This window comes from Schistocerca piceifrons, chromosome X (assembly GCF_021461385.2).
Source record: "Schistocerca piceifrons isolate TAMUIC-IGC-003096 chromosome X, iqSchPice1.1, whole genome shotgun sequence".
NCBI lineage: Eukaryota > Metazoa > Arthropoda > Insecta > Orthoptera > Acrididae > Schistocerca > Schistocerca piceifrons.
In genome coordinates this window covers 578,316,302-578,332,065 of record NC_060149.1, presented here as the reverse complement: position 1 = coordinate 578,332,065, position 15,764 = coordinate 578,316,302, and positions in this window count along the sequence as shown.

Sequence of the window (15,764 nt, the reverse complement as noted above, 5' to 3'; positions counted from 1 at the left end):
TCTTCCAGTCCACTCACCAACTGTTCACTTATGTTTGCAAAATCTTTAAGATGGCGGCGAGTATACACGTAGTTTCAAATCACTCGGTAATTTGTGATCGTATTTCGTCAGTGAAGTGTACCATATGCCATAAAATTGTGTTAAATGGATTAAGAAATTGCGCGTTCAATCATAAGTGTACCTCCCATTTTCAATAGCTGAGATAGAAATCAGAGCGACTGCGGTATGGAATGCAACGGGCGGGGCAATGCCAGTGAAATGCACAGGGCAGGTTTGCAAGTGAATGTAGAGAACGAACTTAGGAAACAACTCGATTGTACTGTAAAATACGCAAAAACGCTTGAAAAATTGGTAATAAGTGTGAGAAATTCCTCAAAATCTAGCCTACAAGAGTTCTCAAATACCAGTCAAATAAGCAGCACACGACCAAAAACCAAAACAGCGGAACTTACTTTAAAACTAAGTAATAGGTTTTGTGTGCGTGAAAATAGCACAGAGGAGAAAGAACTATCAAATTGTACCATCATCCACACGGACAGTTCAGTGATCAACGCTAAATTGCGCTCACAAAGCAAAACAAATCGGCCTACAATTTGTAAACAAAACAAAAAACACACGTTGGAAAATATACATGAAATCCTTATTCTAGCAGACAGCCATGGAAGAGGTGTAGCCTTATGAGTTCTAAGAAAACAGGATTCAAGGTAACTGGCGTAATCAAACCAGGAGCGCTACTATGTGAAGTTTTAAATAGCTGTAATCAATCTATGACGAATGGCAGCACATGTGTGATAATTGGAGGCGCCAATATTGTATACCACAATGAAATTAGACGTGCTGCAACAGTTTTAAAGCAAGTAATTTGTAAAATGCCTGAAGTGAAATTTTTTGTTGTCAGTATCCCTCATAGGTATGATCTCATGGAAAACTCTTGCGTGAATACTGAGATTATTACCGCCAATAGAATTTCGCTAAGATATGTCGAGGTTATCCTAATACTACATATGTTTGGATAAATAGTGATTGCAGAGAGCATTTTACAGAGCATGGACTTCACAGAAACATGAAAGGGAAAGAAGCCATGAGTGCTGAAATATCGAATGCTATTAAAGACTCTTAAGTAGAACGAAACACTATTACACTGTCTGAAAACGGCCTTGTTAAAGTATCAACATCAGTGGAAATAGGAAGAGCTGATGTCCCACAATCATTGGTAGCAACAGAAGATTCTTTGACGTTAGAAGAAGTAAAAAAATCCGAAGTGTCGTCCAGTACAGCAGCCACATCAGCCAAATTGTCAGTAGTGTCGAAATCATCAAAAACAGCTGAACCAATATCATCAGCAGCAGATGTACCACCTTCCCCAGCAGGTTCAAAATCAAGTCCAGAATCTGTGACTAGTCCATCAATCAGAACAACAGAGGCAAGACCAGTGGTACAAAATGCCACTCAGATATCATCAACAGAAGAAAAATCAACACTATCGAAGCATCATTTATCAGCTTCATACGCAGCTTCAACGTCCACAATAACGTCAGTGCCAACTGTAGTTCAAGATTTAAACGAAAATACAGCTTCAGCAAAAGTTCCAGTATCAATTGGAACATCAGTTACAAAAACGGACTCAGCATCAAAACTGGCAGCATCTCCAACATCCACTGAATCATCAGCTTCAGAAACACCTCTAGCATCCACTGAAACAGCAGCTACAACTACAGATACAACGAGTATGGTGGCACGTCCAGGGGTAAGAAATACAAGGAGCAGGAAACGTGTAATTCTTAAGGATTTTCGGTACCCAGCCTCAGCAAGGAACAGCCAGTAACATTGGGAAACATAAGTACAAACTCCTCTCAATCTAATTTCAATAATTTCAAAATAATGAGCCTTAACATACAATGCATTAAAAATAAAATATTAGAACTTGAGATTGCAGCCGGTGAAGCTAGTATAGATTGCATTTGCATTCAAGAACATTGGTGCATGAGTTATGAACTAGAAAGTATTTGCATTTCCCCATACAAATTAGTAAGTCATTATTGCAGGAAGGAAACAAGACATGGTGGTGTTTGCATTTATGTAAAACCTGGAGTAAAGGTTAAAAATATGACTGTAACTGAATCCTTGAGTGAAAAAAAAACATTTTGAGGCTGCAGCAATACAGTTGAATATGCAAAACAGTAAATTAATAATAATGTCAGTGTACAGATCACCATGTGGTGATCCTGAAATTTTTAGAAATAAGTTAGAGGCATTGCTCAAAATATTACATCATAAAAAATCAAAAATAATTATAAGTGGAGATTTTAATGTCAACTTATTGACTGAAGGTGCATCCAAAGATCAGTTCCTGAATGTTTTACAGAGCTTCAATTTGTATCCACATATAACTAACCCTACAAGAATAACAACCTCTTCAAAAAGTCTCATAGATAATATCTTCACAAATATAGATGCCATAGATATAGATGTAATAAATGTTGACCTAGGAATATCTGATCACAATGCACTCATCCTTAAATTTACCATAGCCCCTGTGACCAAAAATAGTTCATACCAAATGTACAAAAGGACCTTCTCCACAAATAGTTGCAGTCACTTCAGAAATACACTGATTAACCAATCATGGGCAGAAGTACTGTTACAAACTAGCACAGACACTGCATATAATGTTTTTTCTTCCCTGTTTATGTTGAATTTTGAAATGTGTTTTCCTAAGAAACTTGTCAAAACAAACACATATGGGCATACACATGCTAACTTCTGGAGCACAACAGGTATTAGAAATTCCTCCAGCACCATGAAAATGCTTAACTATAGACTGAAAAGTTGGACTGACCCCAAGTTTGAAGAACATGTAACAAATTACAAAAAAATATACAGAAAAGTAATTACAAAAGCAAAATTACTAAGTAATGATAAATTAATAAGAAAATCAGGCAATAAATCAAAAACTATTTGGGAAATTGTGAAAAGGGAAACAGGTAAGGGCCTCAAGGATCAGGAAATAGCACTCAAAATAGTGAAAATATTGAATTGAAAGATGAAACTCTGGCAAATTACATTAATAATTACTTTTTAAGTGTACCAGTGTCTTTAAGTAAAAACTTTGCTAAACATGAGAAATTAACAGCCCCAAAAGTAGACAGTAGTATGCTGTTAACTCCCACAAATGATAATGAAATATTAAAGGTGATAAAGAGTCTAAAATCAAAAATGGCTGCAGGTGTGGGTGAAGTGGCTGTGTCAATAATAAAAAAAGTTGCACAACAAATTATAAAGCCCCTGGTACATATTGCCAATTTGTCTTTCAGCGAAAGTGTGTTTCCTGAGAGGTTGAAAATCTCTAAGGTTAGACCTCTGTTTCAAAAAGGAGATCCATACAAGGTAGAAAATTATAGACCAATATCCCTTCTCCAATCATTTTCAAAAATTCTAGAGAAATTAATGAAATCCAGACTCATAAATTACTTAGATGCTCACAAACTTCTAAACTGCAATCAACATGGCTTTTGCTCGGGCCACAGCACAGAATCAGCTATTCATACCTATGCCAAAGAGATTTTCAGGAGTCTGGACACTAAAAAATGTGTAGTGGGAATTAACTTAGATTTATCTAAAGCTTTTGATACAGTAAAACACAAAATTCTGTTAAACAAGATGGAGGCAATAGGTGTAAGGGGAGTTGTGAAGCAGTGGTTTGAATCTTACCTTCAAGATAGAACTCAGGTGGTAGAAATCATCGCAGAACATAAAAGTCAGAAAATCAAGTGGGTCTGAGATGCAAAGAAATTGAAAATAGGTGTCCCACAGGGCAGTGTTCTTGGTCCCTTATTATTCTTGCTTTATATAAATGACATAAAAAATCCTAATATTTCTACCAAAATAACGTTGTTCACAGATGACACTAGCATAATTATAAGTGATGATAAAAAATCATTAACCACCACAACTGATTTGGTCCTGAAATATATTCAACCTTGGTTTAATGCTAATGAGTTAACAATTAATCTAAGTAACACAAATTATATAGAGTATGGCAAAGCAACTCAGGATATGGACCTCCAGTTAAAACTAATGGATAAGAAGATAGAGAGTGTACAATCCACAAAGTTTTTGGGCATGCACATTGATCAAAACTTAAGCTGGAAAGACCATCTCAAGTACTTATCCCACAGGCTCAATTCGGCATGTTTTGCATTGTGGATATTATCTAGAGTATGCAGCACAGACTGTACTAGACTAGTGTATTTTGCTTACTTTCAGTCCATCGTGTGTTACGGCATAGTGTTCTGGGGTAAAACTAAATCAAGCTTAACAGATATCTTCAAGTTTCAGAAAAGAGCTATATGAATCATAACACATAGATCTCCAAGAACTCATTGTAGGCTCCTTTTCAAAGACCTGCAAATACTCACAATACCATCACTGTATATTTTTAAAAGCATTCTGTGTACAAGAGCACATATGAAAAATCTATGTACAAATGAGGACTGCCATAATTATAATACTAGAACTTGTAAGAATTTGTATGTAGAAAGGGTAAGGACAACACAAACCCAAAAGCATGTAAGTTATTTTGGAATAAAACTATACAATGCTCTGCCAGTGTGCATGAAGGAAATAATAGATGAAATAAAATTTAAGACTGAGCTTAAAAATTACCTTTTAAGCAAAACTTTCTATGACATAGGTGAGTACTTTGATTGTGTGTAAATTTATTGCCAAAAATTTTAATTTATATGTCTAAATTTGTACTTTTAAAAAATGCCTTGAAAGTGATATTCCATTATTATGTCTGTACTACTTGTACTAGTATAACTTTGTTGAGACAATTCCTACATCATGTAAATGATTTACAGGAAGATAATAAAATGAAAATGATGAAAATGAAATCATTTGTCCTTCATAACATAAGTTCATATTTTTATATTGTTTAGTTTCACTTGTTGTTTGATTTTTTATAGCTTTCCATATAGCTTTAGATTTGTTTTTTGAATTTTCAATGTATTTGTCATTTGCCATTGATTAGCTGTCCTTACAACATTTTTGAGAATCCTCTTGTAATTCTTCAGGTACGAATGAAATTCATGAGGCATGTTCTGTGTCTTTGCTATATTCTGTAATCTTCTTTTCTCTGCACAAGAGATTCCAATGCCTGTTGTAATCCATTTGTTCTTTTTGTAATTAGGTTGACATTTTTGATTTTTTTAATGGAAATGCAGCTTCAAAGTATGACATGAAGATTTCCATGAATTTTTCAAACTTTTTGTTAGTGTTTTCACAAGTATACACTTCATACCAGGTTTCTTCACTTAGTTTCTGTATAAAAAAGTTTATTTATTTGTTAGTGAATTTTCTTGCTTCTTTTACAAGTTCCTCTTTCTCAGTTGTTTCACTTGGGGTGTGCAAAGCAAGAAACTGTGCATAGTGGTCACTGAAGCCAGTATTAAGATTTCCGGCACAGAAATTGTGATTTACATTTGTGTTTATTAATATCTGATCAATTGTTGAGCTAGTTGTCAGTGTAACTCTTGTAGGAGAGTCTATGGTGGCTTTTATGTTATATGTTTCCAGTAGGGTCATCAAGCTTTGCTGGTCTTTTGAGATTTCTTGAAAATCAATATTAAAATCTCCACATATGATCACTGTTTTGTTGAAGTTTTTTATAGTATTAGAGCTGCTTCTAGTTGATGACAGAAACCATTTAAGTTCCCATCAGAGCTCCTATATACACAGCTAATTATTAATTTTAATGCAGAGAGTTCAGCTGCAGATACTTCAAAAACTTTCTCTTCAGCTAACAGTTCAGTGGGTTTTATGTTACAATAATCAATGCCACTTTTAACAAATATACATGACCCTCCATGACTGGATGTAATTCTACAGAATGATGATGAAAGATTGAAGTCTGCAAGTTTTGTGACTGACATTGCATCTTTAGGCAGCCAGTGTTCAGTTATACACATTACAGAAGTGTTTTTTAGCTCATCAGTAGATAAAATTTCAACTTCACTTAATTTGTTTAGCAATGATTGGACATTTTGATGAATCAGCATGAAATTAAAGGATTTGTTAGGCTTTGGCATATTGTTAGACTTTGGCATATTTAATTGACCACTTACCTTTACCTTGTCAATAACAAATCATTCAGGTGTGCGGGAAGTACTGCTTTTCTTTTCCTGACTGCACCTATTCTTCTATTATCATCTGCAGCAGAATTTTTTTCTGTGTTTGGCTCCCCTGGTAGTTGTTCAGCTGTTTTGCTTACTTGTCCAGATTCCTACAGTTCCCTTCAGTTACCTTCCACCCATAATATCCGGCTCCTCAGAACATAACGGTTATCAACCTGCATTATAACATGACTGGCCTCATCTTGGCAGTGCTGTATGGCAAGTGATCGCAGAGTCAGAGGTGCCACTGATGACGGCTGACTTGGTGCACATACTGCTGGTACCTTTGGGGACTATCAGGAGATGGAGCTACATTATACATGTTTTGCACTCCAACAGGACTGGGAAAGGGAGGTTAGTGGAGTTAATTAGAGAGACTATAGCAGGTGAATGTGGCATCACACATGGTCAAATATCTGTTGTCATGGGTAGTAAGACTAGACATTTTTCAGAATGAACCATGACAACAGGCTCCCTTCCTTTAAAAGTATCTCATCCAATTTAGAGATTTTTTCAACATGTAAATGGAAGACGATGTAATCACAATGAACTGCATGAACACCATAGGAATTTGTTTTGAAACGATTATTCTTCCCCAAAATGTGCAGTCTGTTAAAAATAAATAATACCAGCTTGAAGCTGAATTACAGTCTTCAAACAGCATAGTAGTATGCATTAAATGAGCACTAGTGTAAGGACAATGAAATGCAGTATATAGTGCTACTTTCATATGCATGTGCAAGTTGCTACTGCAGAACTACTTTGAATGGTAGTGGACACGTTTTACATCAGACGTGGTACACACATTAGAGCTATGGATGAAATGATCACAGTTGGTGTAGAACAACATTTTAAATTGGCAGCTATTGAGCTAACAGAGCTAGACATCCATAAGAAATTTATCATCCTGTGTGTACACTATTCACCTTATGGTGATATGCAAACTTTTTTAAACAGTTTAATCAAAGTTATGGAAAGTGTCCCAGCCTCCAAAAGTAACATAATACAAATCGTTTTGGGGCTGCAAAGATTTACAGCTTGTAAAAATGCTTGAAAAATCATTGCTGCACACAGCTATATTAATTTATTACACGACCACTTCCAGTCATTAATAGAGAATCTTCAGGTGTTTGCATTAATGAAAAAACAAATTAAGGTACAATGAGTCATTACAAGCACTCAACATTTAAAACTATTGAGAGGTTACATTGTGAACTCATTAACAGAAGTGAGACAACTCAAACCACTCTCAACCATCATGGCACAAGCCAACATCTCCAGTTAACTATAAATCAAGAGATATAATGTCTAGTAATTCTGTGGTGCAGCACTTTACAGTACTGATTTAACATCTGATACTCCGTACTGAATACATTGTCAAAGACGTTAGACTATTAGAAAGAGATACAACATGGAATCAAAGAGTGCTCTTATAATTTTAAATCACTGCTACTACTATACCTATGGTACATCAATATCATTGATTAAATAAAAAAAATAGAGAGAAGCGGAAAAATTAAAGATATAAAATATTTTGCATAATATCTATGGTAGTTGATTCCAATGCTGTATACCATAAAATGTCAAAGTAGAATGAATACACCATCAAGAGTACCAATTGATGACATTGGCACATTTTAGGTGGCACCATAGTATTGAAAGTGTTAACATTATGATGTATTATATCATACACAACAACAGAATCAATGTTATGGTGGGAATTACTTGAAAACACTGCTGTCTTACATTTTTTACAGGTCTAATGATATCACTGTCAGTGGAATTTTACTGAGAACCATAAAATCATTAATTCATACAAATCTGGATCATTTCTCTCACTAGGAACATCTGAATTATCAACATCAAAGACCTTCAGAAGTATTTCAGACTCATTCATTTACTTCCATTTTCTCAATGGGGCTAACTCTAAAAGCAGGATGAACATCTAGATGAAATAACAATTTGAAATATCAAAATTCAATCAGAATGGTAAATTAGCAAAAAGTATATGAAAGTAATCAAGTTTGATACATTGTCTATTGGTGTGAACACATAAATAGAAGAAGTATTTAAAATATATAACAGCAGATGGCATGAACAGACTGCATGTAGAAGAAATGCCTGATATCAAGAGCACTTCAAAATGGATGGCATGCAAAACACGAGTAGATCTGGGATGCATCCAGAATGTGTGAAGTAACAGCGTACAAAGCATTATGTTGGCATTCTTAATTCCTCTATATAAAATACAATTAGTCTGAGCTCAGTGATATATGTAGCCTAAACTAAAAGTTCAACATCTGAGGAGAATGAAATTCAAATAGCTATGAATTAAAAGTGAAACCAACATATGAATGTACAAACCTTGTAAGATCAGTTTTGTATTCATTTTGAATACAGTTCACCACTGAATGACAAGAAGCATATTTACTCAATTTCAAGGCTTATTGGATTATAGCAATAATTGTTACAAATCATTCAAATGTTGCTATGACAACAATCCAGCTGGGATACTGTTCTTGGCTGCAGAGAGGTCAGCACTTTTATCTCTACATGAGGATCCCAATATCATTGTCTTGCCAGTGGATAAAATCAACAGAATGGTCATCCTCTGCAAACCAATGTACTTAAGCATGATGATCCAGCTGTTGGAAAGCTGTACATACCACATTCTAGACAAGGACCCTGTTGCCAAAATCTAACGAAAAACTTTAGAGATACTCAAGAACAGGACAATCCCTGATGATGTGGCCAAGAGACTTGGTATGCAGGCACCTATTCCTCCCAAGCTATACAGATTGTCTAAAATTTTTAAGGATAGCATACCAGTTTGGTCAATTGTTAATAATACTGGGGCACCTATATACAATTTGGCAAAACATCTGGCAGTGCAACTGTACCCTTTGGTAGGAAAATCTGAACACTAAACTCACAACTCACAAGACAGTTTTCATCAGCTCAAGAACTTGTGACTTGCACCATAAGATATTTTCATTAGTTTTTATGAGGTCTTATGATTCACTCAATGCTCAATGGCAAGAAGCTGGAAGAGGAACTTGTTTATTTATTTAAGTATGTGCTCACCTCAGCCTATTTATTATCCAACACTTTGAATGGACTAATCTTTCAATGGAAGAGTTTGAGGAGTGAGCACTTCAGCCAAACTACATGCTTTTGGAGATATGTGGATGACACCTTTTTAACCTAACACCATGGCACTACATTACCTGCATGTATTGCTGCAACTTATAAATCCTCTTTGATAAATTTGAACATGATGGAGATAGAGAAAAACAGTGAACTACCATTCTTGGACTTGTTGGTGCATAGAAACAAGGGTAGCACCTTTGTTCACAGTGTACCATAACTCTTTCGGGGTACATAGTACAATGTGTGTACCACCATTCCTCCTTGGTTAGATGCACAGTGGTACAAAAAAGTACCACTTAATTGTAAAGCCCTGACTCATCCAGCAAGAAGGTATGTTTGCTGGACCACTAACTGTGTGTTATGTAATAGTTCCCAATATGATCGAGAGGGGTCAGATGTAGCACTGATCCATATAGTCCATCTGTGGTGACTTAATTCACATGGTGTACACAGTGTTGCTGGTCTCTGCTCACTGTGACCAAATGTGTAATTATGCTTGCATCTCCAAACAATCTTTGCACCATAATCAGAATAACACAGGCACTGCAATATCTTATTTATCTGCTGATACCAGGCAAGTAACTTTCAAGTACAACATCTGACCTGTATGGTAATGTACAAAATGTATGTATGAGTACAGCTCATAGACGCATGGTTGATGACATATGGAAGTTTGGGTCTGGCTGTTAGTCATGCGTGGATAGCCAAATGGTAAGGTGACTGCTTGCAATAAGCAGGAAATCCTGGTTCGAGTCCCAGTAAGGCACAGATTTTCATTGTTATCATTCCATTCTACAGTTCATGGTACTTCTTATTCACAATTATGAAGTAATTAAATGTGTAATTGTGTCCATCTGTGATAGGTCATTAATTCAGCTCTTTATTACAGGTAAGATAATGACCTACACTATGTGATCGAAACTATCCGGACACCTGGCTGAAAATGACTTACAAGTTTGTAGTGCCCTCCATCAGTAATGCTGGAATTCAATGTGGTGTTGGCCAACCCTTAGCCTTTATGGCAGCTTCCACTCTTGCAGTCATAGGTTCAATCAGGTGCTGCAAGATTTCTTAGGGAATGGCAGCCCATTCTCGAAGGAGTGCTGCACTGAGGAGAGGTATTGATGTAGGTTGGTGAGGCCTGGCACTAAATCAGCATTCTAAAACATCCCAAAGGTGTTCTATAGGATTCAGGTCAGGACTCTGTGCAGGCCAGTCCATTACGGGGATGTTATTGTTGAGTAATCACTCCGCCATAGGCTGTGCATTATGAACAGGTGCTGGATCGTGTTTGAAGATGCAATCATCATCCCCGAATTGCTCTTCAACAGTGGGAAGCAAGAAGGTGCTTAAAACATCAATGTAGGCCTGTGCTGTGATAGTGTCATGCAAAACAACGAGGGGTGCAACACCCCCTCCATGAAAAACATGACCACACCATAACATCACCGCCTCCAAATTTTACTGTTCGCACTATGCACGCTGGCAGATGACACTCACCGGGCATCCGCCATACCTACACCGTGCCATTGCACTGCCACATTGCGTACCATGAGTCGTCACTCCACACAACGTTTTTCCACTGTTCAATCATCCGATGGTTAAGCTCCTTACACCAAGCGAGGTGTCATTTGGCATTTACGAGTGTGATGTGTGGCTTATGAGCAGCTGCTCAACCATGAAATCCAAGTTTTTTCACCTCCCACCTAGCTGCCACAGTACTTGCAGTGGATCCTAATGCAGTTTGAAATTCCTGTGTGATGGTCTGGATAGATGTCTGCCTATTACATATTATGACCCTCTTCAACTGTCGGCAGTCTCTGTCAGTCAACAGACAAGGTTGGCCTGTAATATTTTGTGCTGTATGTGTCCCTTCACATTTCCACTTCACTATCACATCGGAAACAGTGGATGTAGGGATGTTTAAGAGTGTGTAAATCTCGTGTACAGATGTATGACACAAGTGACACCCAATCATCTGACCACATTTGAAGTCCGTGAGTTCTGCGGAGTGCCCCATTCTGCTCTCTAATGATGTCTAATGGCTACTGAGGTTGCTGATATGGAGTACCTGACAGTAGGTGGCAGCACAATGCACATAATATGAAAAACATATGTTTCTGGGGTTGTCCAGATACTTTTGATCACATAGTGTATATACATTCAGAATCACTATAAAATAACATTTCTTACACGCATGCTAGAGAAGATGACTATTTCATGAATAACTCAGATTTCATAATTCATACCACCATGTATCAACATTCCTCTACTACCTTAGACACTGTGTGGAAGATTGAATAGTGTCACACATTTCGTGCATAGTTTGTGCAGTAAAATTGCATAAGAGGGTAAATGAACTTCATATATGAAATTTGAGATGTTATCTTCCATTTTGGTTTATAATGAATCGCTGTAGGGAAGTAATGAAAGATGATCAAACAATGGCAATACTCATGCTGAAATACCTTCCGGTTAAATTCGTCGAACAAAGTTGCAGATTATAGTGATGACAACCTGTATTACTGTACACCCAATTTAGGAATGGTTATTTCTGAAATGCTTTTTAGACAAAGATGATTCATCAGAGAAAATACATAATCAATCGAAGAACATCTCATCTTATTGTTCTGGTGGACCTGCAGCTACTTGAACTGCTAATCCAGAACAAGTACCAGCATATAATGCAGGTGACAAAAATTAAACTCCCCCAAATGTGAAATCACGTAAACAGACACCCCAGTGGGGGGAAAACAGAAAGGCCCCAATAACCTCTGCATATTTTCCTCAGTAACTGGTCCTGCTGCACCTGTGAGACCCTTTCAGGATCCCAGTCCCAGTAATTTGTTCAGATTGTTGATGTATGATTATATAATTCAGTGGACTGTTTTGCAAACTAATCTGTATACTGAATAGGTACACCTGAAAAATGAGAAACTTTGCAAACTCACAACCTGTAGGGAGATGGAAACGTTTCTCGGCATGAACATTCTCATGGGCATAAAACCACACACAACTCACAGGGATTACTGGACTTCAGCAGCTGATCATCATGAGAGCTACATTAGCTCAATGACAACTTAATTGTTTTGGCTGGCTTTTCTCTCATTAGCATCTAAATGACAACAGCTGCATGCCAACACAGGCTGAGGAGAGAAAGATAATCTGTACAAGTTATGGCTATTTTTGTCTATGGTGGGTGAAAAATTCAGAAGTGCCCATCATCCAAGTGATGTTGTTGTTGTAGATGAATCGGTGATCAAATTCAAAGGTAGGTCACTGTTGAAACAGTACTGCCCCAGAAACCAAATAAAAAGGGTTATAAAGTGTGGATGTTAGCAGACAAGTCTGGTTATGCTCTAAAATTTCACATTTATACTGCCAAAATAGGTAACATAATGGAAATATGTCTTTGAGAGAGGGTGGAAAAAGAGCTGCTGACAGGTCTTGAACAAAAAAATTATAGAGTTTCCTTGACAATTATTTCACCAGTATACAACTGCTATATGATCTGAAAAGGAAACAAATAAATGCATTTATTACTGTCAGTATTACAAAAAAAAGGATCTGCCCAAGATGAAACAAGACAGAACTGAAATGTGGTGAATACAATCTGTCTTCAAGTGATACTGGGTTGTGTACTGTAAAACAAGGACAAAAAGAGATACGCATTTGTCGTCAAACTTTCATGATCCAAGAGCCACAACAGAAGTACTGAATAATGAACAGAATGGAACTTTGATAAAACTGTCTTGTCCTCTACTGGTGGTTGATTACAGTGGAAATATGAACTATATCGATAAATTTGATCAAAGGAAATTGACGTATGAAACTGATGGAAAGAGTCTGAAATGGTGGCCTCTTATCTTCTGGTAATTTATTGATGCAAGTATTGTGAATGCCTCTGTTATTCAAAAGGAACTGAATCTTGAAACAATGATGATGAACTTTCAGAGAAGGTGACTAGAAGTCTTGTGAATGGTGCAAAGGTTGCTTCAAGGAAGAAACACAGGCACCCGAGCAGCCCAGTGCAGATAAGCAAAGAAACCTGTGCACCTAAAACTATGAGAAAATTCAGTGCACCAAGCACAAAGAACTGCATGACAAAGATGTTCACCATTCAGCACCAACGGATAGCAGATACGAACCAAATGGATGTGTTGCATGTGCCATGTACCCCTCTACTTAGGAAAAAATAACCCTTGTTTCAAAGACTACCACACTGCCTGATGTGTTATACCTGACAGTTTTCTCTATTTCTGCAAGAACAAATCCTGCCATGTAACACATAATGTACAACCATTGTTTTTGAAAAACACCATAATGTCTATTATTGTTCTTATTCTAATGTAACCACACAAAATTTATGCCAGTTTTTTTTATAAAACTGTTCAACAAGTCTGTTGTGTGCAATAAGTGTCAAAACTTTACACTGACATTTGACACCTTGCCCAAGAACCATTTCTATATCTAGTCTATTGGAAAGTCTCAAACAACATATACAACAATAATCATACTGCTGTGAATACTTTATCAGATTATTGTTGTGTTTAACTGATTTGCAACATTTTTGTGCTAATGATTCCGGTTGGTTGTTTAACTTGAAACCTTGTCTGTGTGTGATTAATCTGAGTGAACACAAAAATGAATGTAAATCTGAGAGAAATTAACAACAGAGGCAAAGAATGTTATAATTATTTCCATTTTTTAAAAATTATTGGCTTGCTTTGATCTTCACATCCTTTCAAGTTTTAGCTTCTGTCCATCAATGAGATTTTCATGCTGACAATTGTCAGTGAAAAGCTAAATGTTGAGGAAAAAACAATGTAAAGGATGAACTTAGGATGAAAGATGTTTCCATTGCTGGATGACACTGACTCTACCTTTCACTGTATAATTTGCAATCATTTAAGGTGTATAATTGTTGATGAAGTCTTCTCATGTTATCAGCCAAAAGAAGGCACTATTCTTCACAACATTTCCAGAAGTTTCCTATGTGTCATCTTCAGGCGAAATGTTGGGTTCATGTCCAGTTTGTATCTTTGCAGACACCGGACTGTACGTTCCTCTAACTCACCTGCAATGACTGGACCGACCATGTACCTCCACTCCAGAAGGGGTGTTACTTGCAGTAGTGGTGGTGGTGGTGGTGGTGGTGGTGGTGGCGGCGGCATCGGGGCGACTCCCAGCATGTTGGAAGGTCCCGCCGTCACATTCTCTTGCTTCCCGTCTGTTCCCTTCACCATCTTTGCTGCCTTCACATCAGAGTGCTTTTTCTGTATTCTCACTAGTGCTACATCCCATGCAGAGCTGAGTTGGAAACTGCTATCCCGGTTCACAAAATCATCATGAACATGTATCTCCTGAATGAGATTTTCACTCTGCAACAGAGTGTGCACTGATATGAAACTTCCTGGCAGATTAAAAGTGTGTGCCCGACCGAGACTCGAACCCAGGAGCTTTGCCGTTCACGGGCGAAAGCACTTGCTTGCGAAAGGCAAAGGTCCCGAGTTCGAGTCTCGGTCGGGCACACAGTTTTAATCTGCCAGGAAGTTAAACATGTATCTCCACTGCCTCTTTCATGATCCAGTCCCAGAACCTGTTTGTCTGGCCAGTACCTCTGTCTACTCAAAATGAAACATATGACCTCTGTTGAGGCTGTGCTTTGCCGCTGCAAAATTCGTCTGTTTGGCCTCAAAATTCGTCTGTTTGGCCTCAGTGGGCACTTCTCACATGTTCTGAGCTGAACTGTGTAATACACCATTGTGTGTGGCCATTATACTGCTTACTGCATTCACAGCTGATGCTGTAGACTCCAGATGTCAGCAGTTCTAGTTTGTCTTTCATTGAGCTACACACATTTTTGGTTTTAGCTGATGAGCGGAAAATGGTTTTAACATTTTTGTTCTGCAATATCTTTGCAAATCTTTTCCATGGGCAGCCCAGCATATGGGATGAGTGCAAGATGCTTTGTCTTTTTCTGGATCATCATCTTTCTTCTCCTTGTTTGGCTGGAGAACACCTCTTTATGTGTGTCTCTGAGTAGCCATTCTCATGCAAGGTTTCTCTCAGACGCTGTGACTCAATGGGTAAACACTCCTTGTCACTTACGTCCTGTGCTCTTTGAACCAAGGTGGTGAGCACAGATCTGTAGACAGAATGTTCCAGTGTGCTATCAGTTTTCTTCCTTATCAGGATATCAAGGACATACAGGCATCCATTTTCCTCTACCTCCATGGTAAGCTTTGTATGCTGTTAAGGCGGTCAAGAAATTCTTGCCAGTTTTCTTCACCATGTGGCTACACCACAAATGTGTCATCCATCTATCAGTAGAATCCCTTTGGTTTCATACATGTTGTTTTAAGAGCTATTTCCTCCATGTGTTCCATATACAGATCTGAGATGACTGGTGCCATGAGAGATTCCATCCCGACTTTGTCT